Source organism: Tachypleus tridentatus, chromosome 9 (assembly GCF_004210375.1).
Source record: "Tachypleus tridentatus isolate NWPU-2018 chromosome 9, ASM421037v1, whole genome shotgun sequence".
NCBI lineage: Eukaryota > Metazoa > Arthropoda > Merostomata > Xiphosura > Limulidae > Tachypleus > Tachypleus tridentatus.
Genome location: NC_134833.1, coordinates 61,416,818 through 61,433,935, shown reverse-complemented (window position 1 = coordinate 61,433,935; position 17,118 = coordinate 61,416,818). Strand labels below are relative to the sequence as shown.

At 31.7% G+C, this 17,118-nt stretch overlaps 1 long non-coding RNA gene across 1 annotated transcript; it reads left to right on the top strand.

Annotated features, from left to right (window-relative positions):
- The first annotated feature begins 207 nt into the window (after window positions 1–207).
- Window positions 208–16,465, top strand: LOC143227098 (uncharacterized). The gene is made up of 2 exons (XR_013014875.1): window positions 208–457; window positions 15,878–16,465. It is a non-coding gene; the product is annotated as an uncharacterized LOC143227098 (long non-coding RNA).
- Window positions 16,466–17,118: the final 653 nt, after the last annotated feature.

Sequence of the window (17,118 nt, the reverse complement as noted above, 5' to 3'; positions counted from 1 at the left end):
AGTGCGCGTGTTATCAATGTATTGAAAATACTGTTAAAATTAACCACAATTCCAAATAATGGATAAGTATTTGCATAATGTCTTTTTTCATCCATTCATTTCCCTATCGTTTTGTGTTCCGATCCTTTAACTGTGAATTTCTCCATTATTTGAAGCTAATTTTAGAGTTTTGATTTTGATAAATTAATATTCTTTATTGGTTATGAACTACCGTTAGAAATAAAATAAAAAAGTGAATTATACACGGTAATTCAAAAGTCAGTTGACAGGAATGTAATTCATAAATAGACAGATTGGAGAAAATTATTGAAAGTTGTATGAAATGACGTTTTGTTGCTTACCCAGTGTTCATGTTCCCAATGTCGTTTTCGAGGTCATATCAGTCGTAGTTCTTCTTTACACTGAGATCCTAAGTGCAAAAGAAATAAATGACCCAATTTATTGTGAAGTCCAAAAGGTAATGTTTAATTTCGTTTTCGTAGTATACAAGGATAGCATTGAAATTATTCTATTATTTTCCAGATTTGTTAATGTTACCAAAAATGTTGTTTTTTGTTATGATTGCAACTTCATATTTTTCTTTAAAAAATGTTTTTTATAAAGGACGATAAAATACTTAATATAACTGGACTTTTCGTTATATGGACTGATAAAGGAGTACTTTTCGTTTAAAATATTATGGCTGAAAATAAAGATTTCGTTAGAATCGAAGTGTTTTAAAGTTTTCAGTATCAGAGTCAGATAATTTTACTTCAGGTCACCGTGTTTTTCTCTCCTTCTTGTAATAACTTCCGAAACACTATAAGTAAAATATGATTATTTAATGTTCTGTATTTGTCAAATTTCTATAGCTTAAAAATCATATTGTATAATAATTTATATTTATGTCACACTATTTACCAGAAAGAGAAAATTTGTGAATGGATGCTTTAGAGAAATTCATATTTCTATATTTTGTTTTGAGAACAATTTTAGAACATGCATGAAATAGTTAGTTTATACTTTAAAGTAGAATACTATGTCACCTTCTCCGCGCTCGGTATGACCAGGTGATTAAGACACTCAACGCGTAACCTGATAGTCGCAGGTTCGAATCCTCTTCACACCAAACATGCTCGCCCTTTCTGCCGTGGGGGCGTTATAACGTAACAGTCAGTTGCACTATTTGTTAGTAAAAGAGAAGCCCAAGAGTTGGCGGTGGGTGGTGATGACTAACTATTTGTTTGTGAAAAATATTGAGTTAATACCTTATGTCCACCCGTCTACAATCAATCAGGCAGTCAGGAAATTAGGGCCTCGATATTCTAATACACACATTGGTTTGATACCTCTTCTAAATGTTGTCATATATACTTTTTCTTTCTCATTTTTTTCTTTTCTTTTTTTGCCCGTAAGTGATTCAGTGTTAAGTCTGTCAAATGTTGATGCTAAAATTGGAGTTTCGGTTGCCGTGGTAGGCATAGTATTGTCACGTGACTGGGTCGTGAATTGACCTGCGGGCGGACTCAAAGGTTGAATCGGTTTAGCCGTTGGAGCTTCTACTAATATTACCCGTTGACAGGTGCAAAACTTATTTTTAAGTGAGAATTTCGGCGGTGGGTCGTGATGAATAGCCGTCTCCCCTCTAGTCTTACACTGTTAAAGTCGGGACGGCTAGCCCAAAGAGCCCTTGAGTAGCTCTGCGCGAACTTCAAAAAAAAAAAAGTCACCGTCTCAATCAATATCAGTAATGTTTATTTTCATGGTCTTTGTTACAGTGTAGACATAACGTGAAAATATTAATATAGATTCCTGTATCTTAATTTTGGCCGTGTTGAAGTTGAATTGTACATGCTGCTTTCCTTTTTTTTCTTCTCAACTTTAATCTCAGCATAATACATACAGTCGTATTTTTGTTTTCATTTCAGTTTATACACAAGAATATCTACTGCTTATAAGATTGAGATAGTTTTAAACTTTTAACGACAATAACCATGCAGAAAAAATTGCATATATACAAGAGTGTTGCACCAACCACTGTGCTGAAAACGTCGCACCTTCATTAGTACAAACAGCCTATATTTGAGGTTTAACGAAACTTTTGTAGTACAGTTTAGTTTCGTGTTCTAAATGACTTAATTACAAATAATTTAATTATTTTACTTATTTCTTGTGTGGATTGACAAAACTTCCATGCACAAACATTTTTATTGTTTGTTTAAATTTCGCGCAAAGCTACTAGTCGTCCTTAATTTAGCAGTGTTATCACTACCCACCGTCAACTCTTGAGCTACTCTTTTACCAAACTAATTGTGGGATTGATCGTCACATTATAATTTTCCCATGGCTAAAAGGGTAAGCATGTTTGGTGGGATAGGGATTCGAACTCCCAACGATTCGAGTGCTTTAACCACCTGGCCATGCTGAGCGTACAAATTTATGAATAAGTATGGGTTCCCAACTTCTTTAATTTCTTGTAGATATAAAAAAATATTTTTTTCAATTATTTTAGCACATGGAAGTGATGATTCTGTTCTTCATTGAAATTTTATGAGAATAATTTAGAATAATGTTTTTTTCAGTTTATAAAATATAATGACTGGATTTTCTCCGTTTTAACAAGACACTGAAGAAACAACATGTATCAAATTAGATCATCAAAATCACACGGTACCATTTGTTCCAATACAAACTGAAAATGATATTTAACAAATTAATACAAACTCAACAGTATTGTTCCTTTGAGAGTTTTATTTTCAAGGTATAGGTTTTTGAGAGTTAAATATATTCCAAAGAAAAGGAAACAACGACAGATTCAAATTATTATATCATAGGTAATATGTGGAAGATGATCTTCATCAACTGTTAAGTGATTGGTTGAAGCTGAAAATAAAAATAACATTGAAACGATTAGGTATTATTGTCGATACACATCGAATTAAATCCAATAACATTTCGTATAATATATTAGTCATATTAATTAATACCAAATGTGGTAGAAAAATCACTAAATTCTGATCATTGTTCTAAAATGGTGACAAAACTTGGTTATTTTTGGATTGAAAACCTCATATATCTTACTTAGCTAGTACTCAGGGAAATGAAAAGTTTAAAATATTTTCTTGTATAATAGAAGTTAGTTTTTCTCATTAGAGTAAAAGAAATTTATCTATTTGCAGATATTTTTTTTTCTTGTTTTAGATTTCATCAGATTATATGTTTGTACCCTATAATAGTTTAATTCATTTCTTAGTACAGTCTTTCTTTATTATGTTACAATTGTAATTTTATTGTATCACAATTATTATTCTAAAGTGCAGTGTACCAGAATCTTTTTCAAGTGGGTTACCAGTGTCATTCTACATGAAATTATCCTACAGTACTATCCTCATTAGTGTTTTGGGCATATCTGGTTTGAATTTTGTTAGCCGTTCCTAATTTAGCAGTGAAAGACTTGAAGGAAGACAGCCAGTTATCACTACCTTCCGCCATCTCTTTGGCTACTCTTTCACTTACAAGCAATTATTATATTATAACGTGTTTGTTTGGGACAAAAATTCGAACCCATGATCCTCATTAGATTGCACCTTTTAAAGTGTAATGGAGTGGGAATGAAGTGTAATTGTATCATGTTTCTTATGTGTTAATATTATTGTAGAATTTATAAGAGATATACGACTTAATATTTTTAACTCATTTTAAGAAGGATACTTTATCAATCTATGTAAGGAAATGTAGGTTTGTATTCAACGTCTTTTTTTGTATTTGTACAAGTCTTTATATGTTATCACATATTTTCATAACACCACATATTTAAAAATAAAAGAATAATTAAAGTGCTAACCTTCTATATTACGAAAATAAAACTAAACAATTAATCAACAGTAATATAAACAATTAATTTTCAATTGCTGTGATATTTTTTCTTAAATTAAGGCATGTGATACGTCAATAGTTACTACAGGGTTTAACTGTTAAATGACACGTTACCTTATTTTAAACTATAAATATTTTTAAATGTTCTTGTAGACAATAATGTTGATAAAATTTTCGGCATATAAGATGTTGCAGTTCAGAGATAGTTCTTTAATGTATCAAATGTACAGATATATTTTAACCCGATGTTAACTTACGTCTTCACAAACATTTGCTGATCGCTTCAACGAGTATAGATTCTGGATCCACGTGAAGTTCTGCATATTTCTCACCGACACACATTTTCATTTCCTACACCATTATATAAACAGGATTTAATGTCACTTGAGATTTTTCAAGACTGAAACCTTGAAGAGTAAAAAGCTTCAACAAATATAAAATGTGTTTGTTTAAACCCTTAAAGTATATTATAGTTTTAGGGTAAGTATATATCACATAACTCAAATCTCCTGTAATTTATTGCAACTTCAATCATTTAGTTCGTTTCACACATATATTTATGGAATTACATATACATAAACATGGAGTCATGCAGAACAATTAAGTATAATTAGATAAAAATCAACGTTAAAGAGACGTTTCGAAAGCGGAAAAACACTAGTGACTTTAAAACTTTTCTTTGACTGATAAGATATGAGTGTTTGTGTTTCAAACGTCACACAGAGAAGTCTTCAAATAAAGGAATTTTATATGGACTTTCGGATTTATAAATTAAATAATTATGAAATACAATTCTTATACAATTTAAAATTAAACTAAATTGGATATTATTGAGATTGTTTCGTAAAACAAGGTTGTCTTAAATAGATAAGGAATTGGCCCGAGTTCAGATTTGAAGCTAAGCCAACATCTACAGTGATATCAGTCACAATTTTTTTAGACGCTGAAGTAAGTCGTATAAAATATATGTGGATTGCTGAGACCTCATTTCTTTGTCAATTGTTCTATAATCTCGTGATGATATATAATAACTACTTTCTGTAGAGTAGGGAAATAAAATAATTTTGTTCCTGTAGTAGTTCTTCGTACAACATACTGAAATAAATTTTGATGACGAAAGCAGAAATTAAATACAAAATTTCATTATATTTAATTATCACCTGCACAGCAGTTTCTCTTTCTTCACGACACATTTCATTAAAAAACTCGTTCAAGTTTTCTGTAGGAAATTCTGCTTTTTCACATTTTCGAATTGCATCTGGAAGCTTGAGATGAAAAACAATTTATGTTACATCAGCTTTAATGTTACTTTCCATAACTTCGTTTTGTGATATTTAAACGTAAACGTAAGTTTATATGTCAAAAGTTGTATAATTGTTCTTAATTTTATTATATCTATTTTCAAACATGCTTCTCCTCTGGTTCTTTTACAATCAACTTGAAATGTTTATTTTGACATGAACTAAGGATATGCAACATTTTTGAAACAGAGACAAATAATGGAAAATATAACTACAGCAAGAAAAGTAAGGCAAAATTAATGTTCATCTACACATGGTGTATTTTAAAGAAGGAAATACTTATTTCACCAACCTTAATATTTATTAAATATCAGTTAAAACTGGAAGTTTTTGTTACAGTCTGTAAAAAAAATCAAGTTTTGAATAAGTTATGAATACTTTTCATAATGTTTAAAAAGGGAATTATCGGTAAATAATTTACTCTCAAAATAAATACTGTTGTTGTAATCTTTGAATCTTAACATTTACTGTCACTGTGTTAAACCAACCTTTAATATCAATGTAATTTTAATTGCAATTTGTACACCAAGAAGCTCTTTAATGAAGAGGAAATCTGCTGTTCACAGTAATAACACATTGTTTCTAAAATTATAATGAATTAATAAAAAACTGATTAATAATAATATGCCAAATACTTACCCAATCTGCTTTTTCACCAAAAATTTTTGTATCGCACTCTTTTTACCTCGTTCATTTTTCCAGGATTCTCTTTATTTAGCTCTACATAGAAAGGTACGTGTTTGAGTTACCTGAAGAAGGCATTTTTCTCATTTCACATACTAGCGTACGACAAAATACTTTATTAAATGGAAAGAAAAAGTTACATTATTTTCCCCCAACAATAGATCAGAACATTTAGACGTGAATAGAAGTGTAAAACTTTAATGAAATTATTCCAGATATTCATGTATAACCTAGTTGAAATATTCTCTTCAAGAAATTTTAATGTGACTCTCGACTATTTGGAGCCATTGGAAAGTGTGATGTTATTAACTAAATAATTTTAGTGTTTTTCCTATGTATAGTATGTTTATGCGAAAATAAGGAAGTTTGCTTTAATAGTATTTTATTCTAGTTTTCTATTGCTTTGTTTCTCTAACTGTCAAAACAAAAAAAGAGAACACTTATTTCAGTTATACTATTAATTAATACCGTAAATAGTAATAAATTTTGAAAATGACCTTACGACACAGCAGTTTCCACGCTATGTTTATGGCGTTGCCTTTGGCCATCGTCAAGCTTATGAGCACAACAACAGCTGCAAATAGAACTTTCATGTTGAAGATGTTGCTGTTTTCACAAATATTTTACCTTGGAAAACCTTTTCATATCACTTATCTACATCTTTCAGACAATAATTTAAATTAATTTGTATTTATTTTAAGCATGGTAACTTAACTCGTGTTTTCACCAATCATTGCAAACCTCTTTCCGGATTGGTTGAATTTTGTTTGGTAGGAACCAATAATACAGTGATCATCTTAAACACAAGAGACTTCATTTTATATAATAAGGTCACATGACTCACATCTCTTCGTTTACGGTTTCATTCCTTGTGAAAAAATTTACTGTATTGCAGCACGTTATACATATTAGACCCGAAAAACATTTATTTCCTTGAAAGTACTAACACGTCTAATAAGTTTTATAACACTATAGATATAAATAAACAGTTGTTTTATCGTTTTTTGCCATTATTATGAATTTCCTTGTGTGTTTTGCAAACACACTTTACGATCAATACAGTTCAAGTTTTTGAATCACCGTTTCTCTCTTCGATTCCATTACTCCTTTTTTTTCTTGCTGTTCCTGTTTTTGAAATATGTTTAACATTAAATGCAAATATTGTAACATGGATATTTAAATCATCTAGTGTTTTAAAAGTAAGAAAAATAAATTAAGTTTCTATAACAGTGAAATAATGAAAATAAATCTAAATTTGCGTAATTATGCTTATAGTAAACATAATTTTCAGAGCTGAGCTTCAGAATTTATATATTCATTACTTAAACCATGAATCTGAAAAAAGTATTTTTCTCGTTGAATACAGCACGAATGTAAGGGGTATGTTACAGTTTTGTGTCCGAGGACAAAGACAGGTGTTAGAACTGGGAAAACATTTTATGTCAATAATTAATATTAACGTGTTTAAATATTATTGCTCTTTTACTCACTGCCCAAATTGTTACTGATAACAATTTTATTTAATTTTTTTATATGCAGTTGGTTAACTTTATCAGTCGAAATGATATGAGATAACAGTTTTTCTGAAAAATTCCAAACATTACGTTGCTGGTAAGTTTTTATGTATCTGAATGATGTGCATGCTGAATATTATCTGAACTATTCTTATTATTTGTATTACTTACGATTTTGTTCTACACAACAAACAACTCAATATTTATTTTGTATGTACACTACAGTAACTGTTATTGTTTGCAATTTTTGTTAATACTTTGAAGAGTTTTTCTTGACTGTAAGATAATATTTAATATTACATGTCTTTCTCCTAGTGTTTTGTACATTCTGACATGGCTGATGAATATAAATAACAAAATCAATTAGAACTGTTTTAAGACGCGTGAAAAGTTTGAGTGTGTTGTTGTGTATAAAAGGATGTTTCTTTTTTAACAGAAGTAGAAGTTCTGAAATATTATATGTTGATTCAACGAACTGTATGTTCATTATATTGATGTATTACACATTATAGAGGAATCTTCTATCTGTTTTGACAAAGTTCTTTTTGTCCTTACCTTGGACTTAATCAAACGTAATCCTTTATTTATCCATTGTTACGAATTTACTATTATACATTTATTTCAATATCTATGTCTGTTTCATTTTAATGCGTATAACCTATATTGTTAAATGTGTATTGGAAAGATCTCGCCTGTTCTCTTAATTTGTATAAGATTCTTGAGAGTAAAAATCAACAATATATATATATATATATTGTTGCCTACTAAACTTTCGAGAACTTCGCCTCAAGAGTATAAATTGACGTGCCAAGAGACAGAATATGTTCTCGTTTTATTACAGTTATTATACCATAAACCTGGGACGCTATAGTATTTATAAATGTTTATTAATCGAAAAAATATATATATTTCACCAGAAGCGTTTATAGATTTTGAACATTACAAACTGTTCAACTCAAGAGAATATACTTCAAACGTTAGTATTTCAACAAAGACATATCATAACTTTAGTGAAAAACTCACGTGTGAACAGTGACAGAAAACTTACCTGTTAAGTGAACTATACTGATATAAACACTGAATTATTAGTTCGTCGTGAACCGTCGATTTAAGATTGAGTTTCCCCACCAAATGAAAATTGTAAAGCTCTCGGATATAAACCATTATTTGTAATAACCATTTCATACATTTCTTTTACAAATAAATTTGTGGCTATTTGAAATGTACATGAAGAGAAACAGAAATCTTCCACATCAGTAGGTCAATTAATATCCTGGTGTTACAAATGTCTTATTTTATAAGTAGAATAAATTGCATTCACATGGTTATTACATGTTGCTGTGGTAATGTATGACGTTGTAGTTTTAAATATAATAAAATATTTTGTAAACTGGAGAAACTTATGCAAGTATAAGTAGAATGTAGTTTAAAACAAGATTTTATAGATTTGATAACTTTTTATCTCTTCAGTAAATAGTTTATGTTTTTGAGTGAAGACTTCATTAAGTCTTTCTTTCATAAACTTAGTTTCAGATTTACATTGTACCAAATATCTAAAAGATGATTTCTTTTTATTTGTCAATTTTCGTGATCTGTTAACGGGGAAGGAAGTTTATTAACAAATAGTTCTGAAGTAACGAGCTAGACTTTAATAGGTATTAAGCATTATTATGAGATGGTCAAACCCACTACTGATTGGTAAAAGAGTAACCCTCTAATGTTACTCTGCTAAATTAGAGACGGCAAGTGCAGATAGCGCAAAATTCAAAAAGAAATATAATTGACTTAAAATTTGTAAAGATAATTTTATGTACATATATTTATATATAAATGTCTTAATCCACTCATGTGACAAATAATTTCAGAATACAAATATAGTTGGTTACAAACTAAGTAGTGTCTTGAGACAATCACCTATAATTGAATAGGATATTTGTAATTTGAAGGAAATATGAATGGAAATATCACTTTTCATTCAAGACAATTTTCTAAATAACAACAGTTATTCCCGCGTGTTATATTGTAATACGATCGATAATACTTTACCTCTACGACAAAGTTTCAAATCTTCTGATACAATAAATTTGTTTACTTATTTGTTCCGTTATACAGATTACGTATAAATTTTCGTATTCATTTTTTACCCGGTATAGAAGTATTTAGCTATTATTTCAGTTCAGTTATCAAGTCTTTAATAAATACTTAAAAACGTAAAACGTTTAATGAGGCAGTGCTTGTTTAACGTTATAATAGTTCACATGCATTTCCAAAACATGCCCATTGTGTTTGTTCTGTTAAATGTGGCATGCAGGTGCTCGTGTGCTTAATGTATGGACACAGTACTGGTAAAATTAGCTACAATTCTAAAACATAGATAAACAGTTGCATAATATATGGTTTTATTCTTTACTTTACCTACATCGTTTTCTATTCCGAGCGTTTTACTGTGTTTTTGTTTTTATTTTGAATTCGTGTACTCTAGCCGTCCCTAATTTAGCAGTATCAGACTACATCACCACCCACCGTCAACTCTTTTGTGAACAAATAGTGAGGCTTATCACTACCTTATAAATCCCCACGACTGAAACGGCGAGCATGTTTGGTGTGTGACAGGAATTCGAGCGTCCTAACCGAAATAAGAATAGTGTTTCACATCCATATTTATTGACTCTTGGTTTAAAATAAAGTAACTCTTGATGTTGCATTCCTGTTCATATATACAAAATTGAGGAAAATTTTAGTTCTTTGTGGCAAAAATTCGGCGTTATTTTAATAAGGCATCAAATGCATGCTTTATGAAAAATTATAAATTTTCTTTCTGTATGGGTATTTGGGTATTGATGGTTGTTTACCGAGGAGGTTCAGATTTCTTTAACCTCTTCCACCAGATTATGGTTTATTTATTTATTTTTTCTATTTTTTTCAACATTTAAGCATATTTATATATGGCACACGAGGGCACGAGTAACCCACACTTACTCAGACCCATTTCAGGGCAATGTCCATGCTCGATCTACATATACGATTGTTGCAAAAAGTTATAAATTTAAGACGCGTTGTTTGTTTTTTGAATTTCGCGAATGTGCGCGAAGGCTATCTGCGTTAGCCGTTTCTAATTTAGCAGTGTAAAACTGGAAGGAAAGCAACTAGTTATCACCATCCACCACCAATTCGTAGGCTACTTTTTACCAATGAATCGGAGGATTGATCGTCACTTTATAACGCTCTCACAGCATAAAGGGCGAAGATGTTTGGTGTGACGGGGATTGGAACCCGCGAGTCTTAGATTACAAATCGAACGACTTACCCACCTCACCATGCCGGATCCGTAACACTTGGATGCAGTAATCAAATGAAGTCGACCACCAAATGTTTTTTGGATTTTTATAAAAATTAAGAATTTTTTGAACGATATTTCAATTGTTGACAATTGTTCTAAATTTTATTTTCATAAAGTAAGTCCCCCGCTAGTGCAGCGATAAGTATACGGATTTACAACGCTAAAATTAGGGGTTTTATTCCCCGCGGTGGACTCAATTGATAGCGCAATGTGGCTTTGCTATAAGAAAACACACACGCAAAAGTTTAATCGTTATTTTTTGTATTTAGACAAAATTACTTTTTCGTATAGATATCTCATTTATATTTTCAAATCACTTTAAGAAAAATTTTAGTCTCTTGTATTCGATGTGTTTGATAATTGTTTTATTGAAATAGAATCATTTCTTTCTAACGATGCACCAAACTTATGCAACAAAGTGCCGAAGTTTTTTTCATCAATGTATTATTTTGTCACCTTGAAAAATAAAAACTATAAAGGTGCAGTATAGCCAGGTGGTTAAGTCGTACACTGCTAAATTAGGGACGCCTAGCGCAGTTTGTCCTTGTGTTGTTTTGGCGAATTTCAAAAACAAAAAAATAAGCACGTTTCTATTGTTGCTAGGGGAGGAAGAGTCAGAAACTGTATGAACACGGAAAGGAAAAAAAAATATTTGAGAAATTCATAAGTGATATTTGTAAAGAAAGAGAGAGAGAGAAGGATTTTCATTTTTGGAAACGAACACAAGAAGGCAGTATAATGAAATTAATTGTATAGAATACGTTCACAAACTACATTTCAAAAAGTTTCGTGTTACTTCCAAGATAATACAATTTTATTAATAACCATATGAACCGTTAAAATAATAATTAGTACAACATTTTTGTAAATATGTTCATTTTTAATGCTAAGGAAAAACGGTTTCTTCTCGGAAAATAATGTGTGTTTTCTTATACCAAAGAAGGGCCCGGCATGGCCTAGCGCGTAAGGCGTGCGACTCGTAATCCGAGGGTCGCGGGTTCTCGCCCGCGTCGCGCTAAACATGCTCGCCCTCCCAGCCGTGGGGGTGTATAATGTGACGGTCAATCCCACTATTCGTTGGTAAAAGAGTAGCCCAAGAGTTGGCGGTGGGTGGTGATGACTAGCTGCCTTCCCTCTAGTCTTACACTGCTAAATTAGGGACGGCTAGCACAGATAGCCCTCGAGTAGCTTTGTGCGAAATTCCAAAACAAACAAACAAACAAACAAACAAAACAAATATACCAAAGAACAGTCGGGATATCTGCTGGGCCCACAGAAGGTAATCGAAACCTGATTTTAGTATTGTAAATCCGTAGATTTACCGCTGTAATAGCGAGGAACACTGAAAATAATGCAAAATTGTTAAAACGTATAAATGTAGTTACATACACTGCTGGCCAAAATCTGAAGGCCAACGAACATAAAGAAAAAAATATGCATTTTGCGTTGTTACACTCAACCATTTATTTGAGTAGAGTTTCGAAAACTAGAAAATGGAAAATAGAAATAAAAACTTTTTTAGCATTTTATAGTGAAATTGTGAACACTATCAAATTATCCTAAATACTATCTGGTCAAAAGTTTAAGACCATACTGCAACGAAGCGTTAATTGGTTAACACGTAACGACATTTAGTCGTTTATGTTCAAGCGTTAGCGTTGTCAACATCTCCTACTGACATCTCCTGTATTATATTAGGTAAAAGTATGGCAAAGTTTAAAAAGTTGACAGAGTTTGAACGTGACAAAAGCAAGGTCTCTCTAAACGTGCCATCGCTGGTGAGATTGGAAGTAGTTAGACTGCTGTTGCAAATTTCTTAAAAGACCCTGAGGGATACGGAACGAGAATTCTAAGTGGTTGGTCCAAGAAAGTTTTGCCGGCGTTGAGCAGGAGGATTCGACGGTTTGTCCGCCAAGACACCAGCCAATCGTCGAACCAGATTAAGGCCCTTACGGACGTAGAATGCAGCGCGAAAACAATAAGATGGCATCTACGAGAGAAAGGTTTAAAAACCGTAAACGTTTTCAAAGGCTAGGGCTTCTTCCTTTCCACGATACAGCTCTCTTAAAGTTTGTTGAGAAGCAACAAACATGGGATGTAGAAAAGTGGAAAAGGTTTTGTTCTCTGATGAGAAAAAATTTAAACTGGTTGGTCCAGATGGCTTCCAACGTTACTGGCACGAAAAGGACATCCTACCAGAGACATCTTCTAAACGACAAAGTAGAGGAGGTTCCATCATGATCTGGGGAGCTTTCTCCTTCCATGTAACAATGGAACTACAGGTTATACAGGGGCGTAAAACAGCATTTGGCTATATTGGCATGTTGGAGAGAGCATCTTTATTGACTGAAGGCCCTTGCTTTTGTAAAAATAACTGGATCTTTTGCAGAACATCGTTGAAATCCACAATGCTTGCAGGACAAAGGATTTTCTCATGGCGAATTACGTGATTCTTTTGGAACATGCAGATTGTTCGCCCGAATCGAACCCCATTGAAAATGTTTGGAGGTGGATGGAAGGGGAAGTCTTTAGAAATGGACGTCAATTGCAAATAGAGTATGATCTTCGTAAAGCCATCTTCACCACTCTGCGTAACATTCCAGCTAGCCTTCTGCAAACGCTTATATCAACCATGCCAAAGCACATGTTTGCAGTAATTTGCAATGACGGCCGTGCAACTCACTACTGAGACCTCTTGTTGGGCATTTTCTACCCTGTTTTGGACTTCTTTTTGGTATGGTCTTAAACTTTTGACCAGCTAGTATTTAGGCTAATTTTATAGTGTTCTCATTTTCCATATTAAATGCTATTTTTTTTCTATTTCTATTGTCGCTTTCCTATTTTCATCTTTCAAAACTCTACTCAAATAAGTAATCGAGTCTAACATTAAAATTTCGGCCAGCAGTGTATATTGCTCACAGTATTAGGTTGTCCAGAAATAAACGTTGTTTTTAAAGTACAATGTTTGGAAAAGTCTTCACCGGTGTCGTAAAAGATACTATAGTCAAAGCATGCACCATATGCATCATGCTTCTCCAGTTAATCTGGCCTAGCAACTCTTAACAATAGCCTTTGATCCTACAAAGAATTAGGTTAGCAGGATGGTTTGTTTATTTGTTTTTTGAATTTCGCGTAAAGCTACTCAAGGGCTATCTGCACTAGCTGTCCTTAATTTAGGAGTGTAAGACTAGATAAAAGGCAGCTAGTCATCCCCACGCAGTGCTATCTCTTTAGCTACTCTTTTACCAACGAATAGTGAGATTGAACTTCACATTATAACGCCCCCACGGCTGAAAAGGCGAGCATGTTTGAGCGACGGGGATGCAAACACGCGACCCTCGGATTATGAGTCGAACGCCTTAACTCACCTGGCCATGCCGGGCGAAGCAGAATGGATCTACCATGATTGTCTTACACTGAATGTATAAACTCAGTATAAGCATTACTAATTCAAGTGCCACAAATATTCATAAACTTTAAAAGATGTCTTCAAGACAAGCAGTATGCTAGTAATAATACCTTATTGGACTCTCAAAGGTTCTAGTTATTGAGACAAAATGTTATCATAACATTTTCAGAGGTTCCACTCATATTGGCTAATCTGTCACATAACCTTGTGATTCGAGAGGTTGTGTTGCATAAGATATGTTTTATACTACCTGAAGTATGTGGTCTTCTAATGACCCTCTCATCTGATCTACAGTTAACAGCACTAACTGCTCTACTGATTAGTATCAAGTAACTACTTTCAATCTTTGTATCCCAAGATGTAGGTTGGTAAGTTAATGTTATTCAGGCTTATGAAGATGCACGTTCCTTAATAAGACAATCCAGTACTATTCTCATATTCACTCTTGATTAATTGAAATGTGAAAATAATTCTTTGGTTATATCACTAGTAATAGGTAGAACAGCAAACCGCATTTTGCTGTTCCAAATTTCTGTTATTGATTTTAACCATTCAACGTGTAGGTAATAAACTAAGTTGAATTCAAGTATTAAATACATATATTTCTGACACCGATTAAATGTAGTGGAGGTATTAATGTTAAGCAGCATGTTTCTGGTTGAATTAATGGATTAAACGTCTCTAAGATATTTTTGACAACTCTTATACATGGTTCATTTATCAGTGTTGAACTGCATGTTACTCGTTGCAGATGAAATATAAAAATGGTAGTTCAGAAACTAATGAATGCAGACCTAAAACCAAAGAAGAAAATTGTTGCTAACTACACACAGAAGTATTTCTTACACATATACAGACACGATGCAACGTTTAAACATGAATTTTCAAATTCCATTCATTAGATACATGATGTAAAGCTAATATGTAAGTTACAAGATATTTTTGAAAAAAAAAATGTATTGGAATTGAACTACATTTTCTTTTGGAGTTGTCTGTTTTGAAAATCTACTGGACTAGATGGATTAATAAGTTAGAGAGAAAAGGAAGCCACTTTCCTTAAGCCTCTAGTTTTCATTCAACTGACCATACTAACCAGAAGAGTGAACAGTGAACTGTACATCTCTTACAACAGCCTTGTATTAGCTCCATAAATAATGGATATTTCAGAATAATAGTTGCAGATTTTCCACCAGGGTGCAGTATTTAGAAAGGGCTATTTTCTAATGTTGTAACAAATAACAGTCCAAAAAGGCACCCAAGTGTCTCAACTATCTCTTAGGTTATGGCTGGGGTGTCGTGGAACAATGCATCCAATTTCAAATGTCATCCACTACTTACAGTTCAGGAAAAGGCATTTCCTTTTCTTTCTTGTAGTTGGACTGTAATATCATGTCCCTAATCAACAGAAGTGATTGTATGATTATGGTTTACAGAAACAGAAAACTTTGACACCAATGTTCAACAATTTAAAATATATATTAAATACAAACTGTAAATATGACAGTATACCTTAGCAAATTTACTGCACAAGTTAATACATTTCTTTATATTAAGTATGAATGACTTATTTCTTTTACTGTAACTAACAGAATTATGAAATATATTGCTTTTAGAACTTAATTTATGAACAAAGATTCAGGTATTTAGGTATTATTTTAATGAATCTGTTTTGAAACTTGTAGAATCAATTAAAAATGAAATAAATAAAAGTCACTTTAATATTACATACCATAATAAAACTTTAACTTTAGCTGTTGCTTGTGTTTTCTCATAGGAAAGCCACATCAGGCTATATGAGGATTTTAGCATCGCTGGTGATGTCACAAAGTCTTCGAAAACTAGGATAAGATTTTTTGAATAGTTTCTACATTACTTGCCCCTATTTCTAAAATGAAACTAATTCCTACTTATGTAGTCACGCAGAAGTATTTCTCAGAAGAAGTAGTTTTGTTGTAATTTGTGCTATAATCAACAAACAGACAGCTTGTTACTACTATTGCTTTCATAATAAGCCATGGAGCAGTTATATATGTATAATTATTACTTAACACATCCACTACTTTGGGACATATATCTCCCTGTGCCATGAAAAAAAAAAAAGTTAAAAGAGGCGATTAAATTTCACATCTTTTAGACCGTGGACATTACACTAAATAAATAAAGACTGTATGGTTATAAAATTAAATATTAGTGGTTTTGTATAAGTTTTTGGTATTTGTTTTTGTATATTTAATTGTATTATTTCTTTAACAAAACAATTTAACTGTATGTCAACATATTATTCTTATTATTTGTGATTTAATGTTTCCATGAATTTGTGTAATTTTTTGGCACAACTAAATTAAAGAGATGTTAATTAGTAAAAAAATTTCTCCCATCAAGTAAAAACTTTTTTCCATGATATATAAGTGAAGGAAAAGTAATATTAAATATTTTGTGTACCAATAACAAAAGTGTTTTGAAATATATTTAAAATGCTTTGATTGGTCGTAGACTTTTCTTTGCATTTTACATTGACTAGAAAGTTTCACTTTATATATATAGTTACTTTTAATTTGATATCCATTGAAAAAAAATATTTTACTGAATGAAATAGTTAAATTTATATTAATAAATCATATAAACACTCTGCTGCTGACAGAAGGTGAATTTTGACCTTGGCTTCCAAATATGTTGACAATATAAGGAGTTCTTGTTTGATAGTTTGTAAAGAGTATTTTTGGATGAGATGAAATTGTATTTAATATTCAAAGTCTATTTTCAATAAATAAGGAGTTACTATATTTGTGTTTGTTGTTTGAAAATTAAACTTAATGAAATATTTAATAAGAAATAATTTGTGTTATTTAAATAGCTTCTCATTCCAGATTAGCTAGGTAAACATAAATTATTTTAACCTTATATCTTGTATTAAAAATATCACTTTGGTTTTCAAGTAGATATAAACATTATCAGTAACGAAATAATATGTAAGGAAATGTTAAAAATTATTAAACATGCACGTTTTTCTCAGCA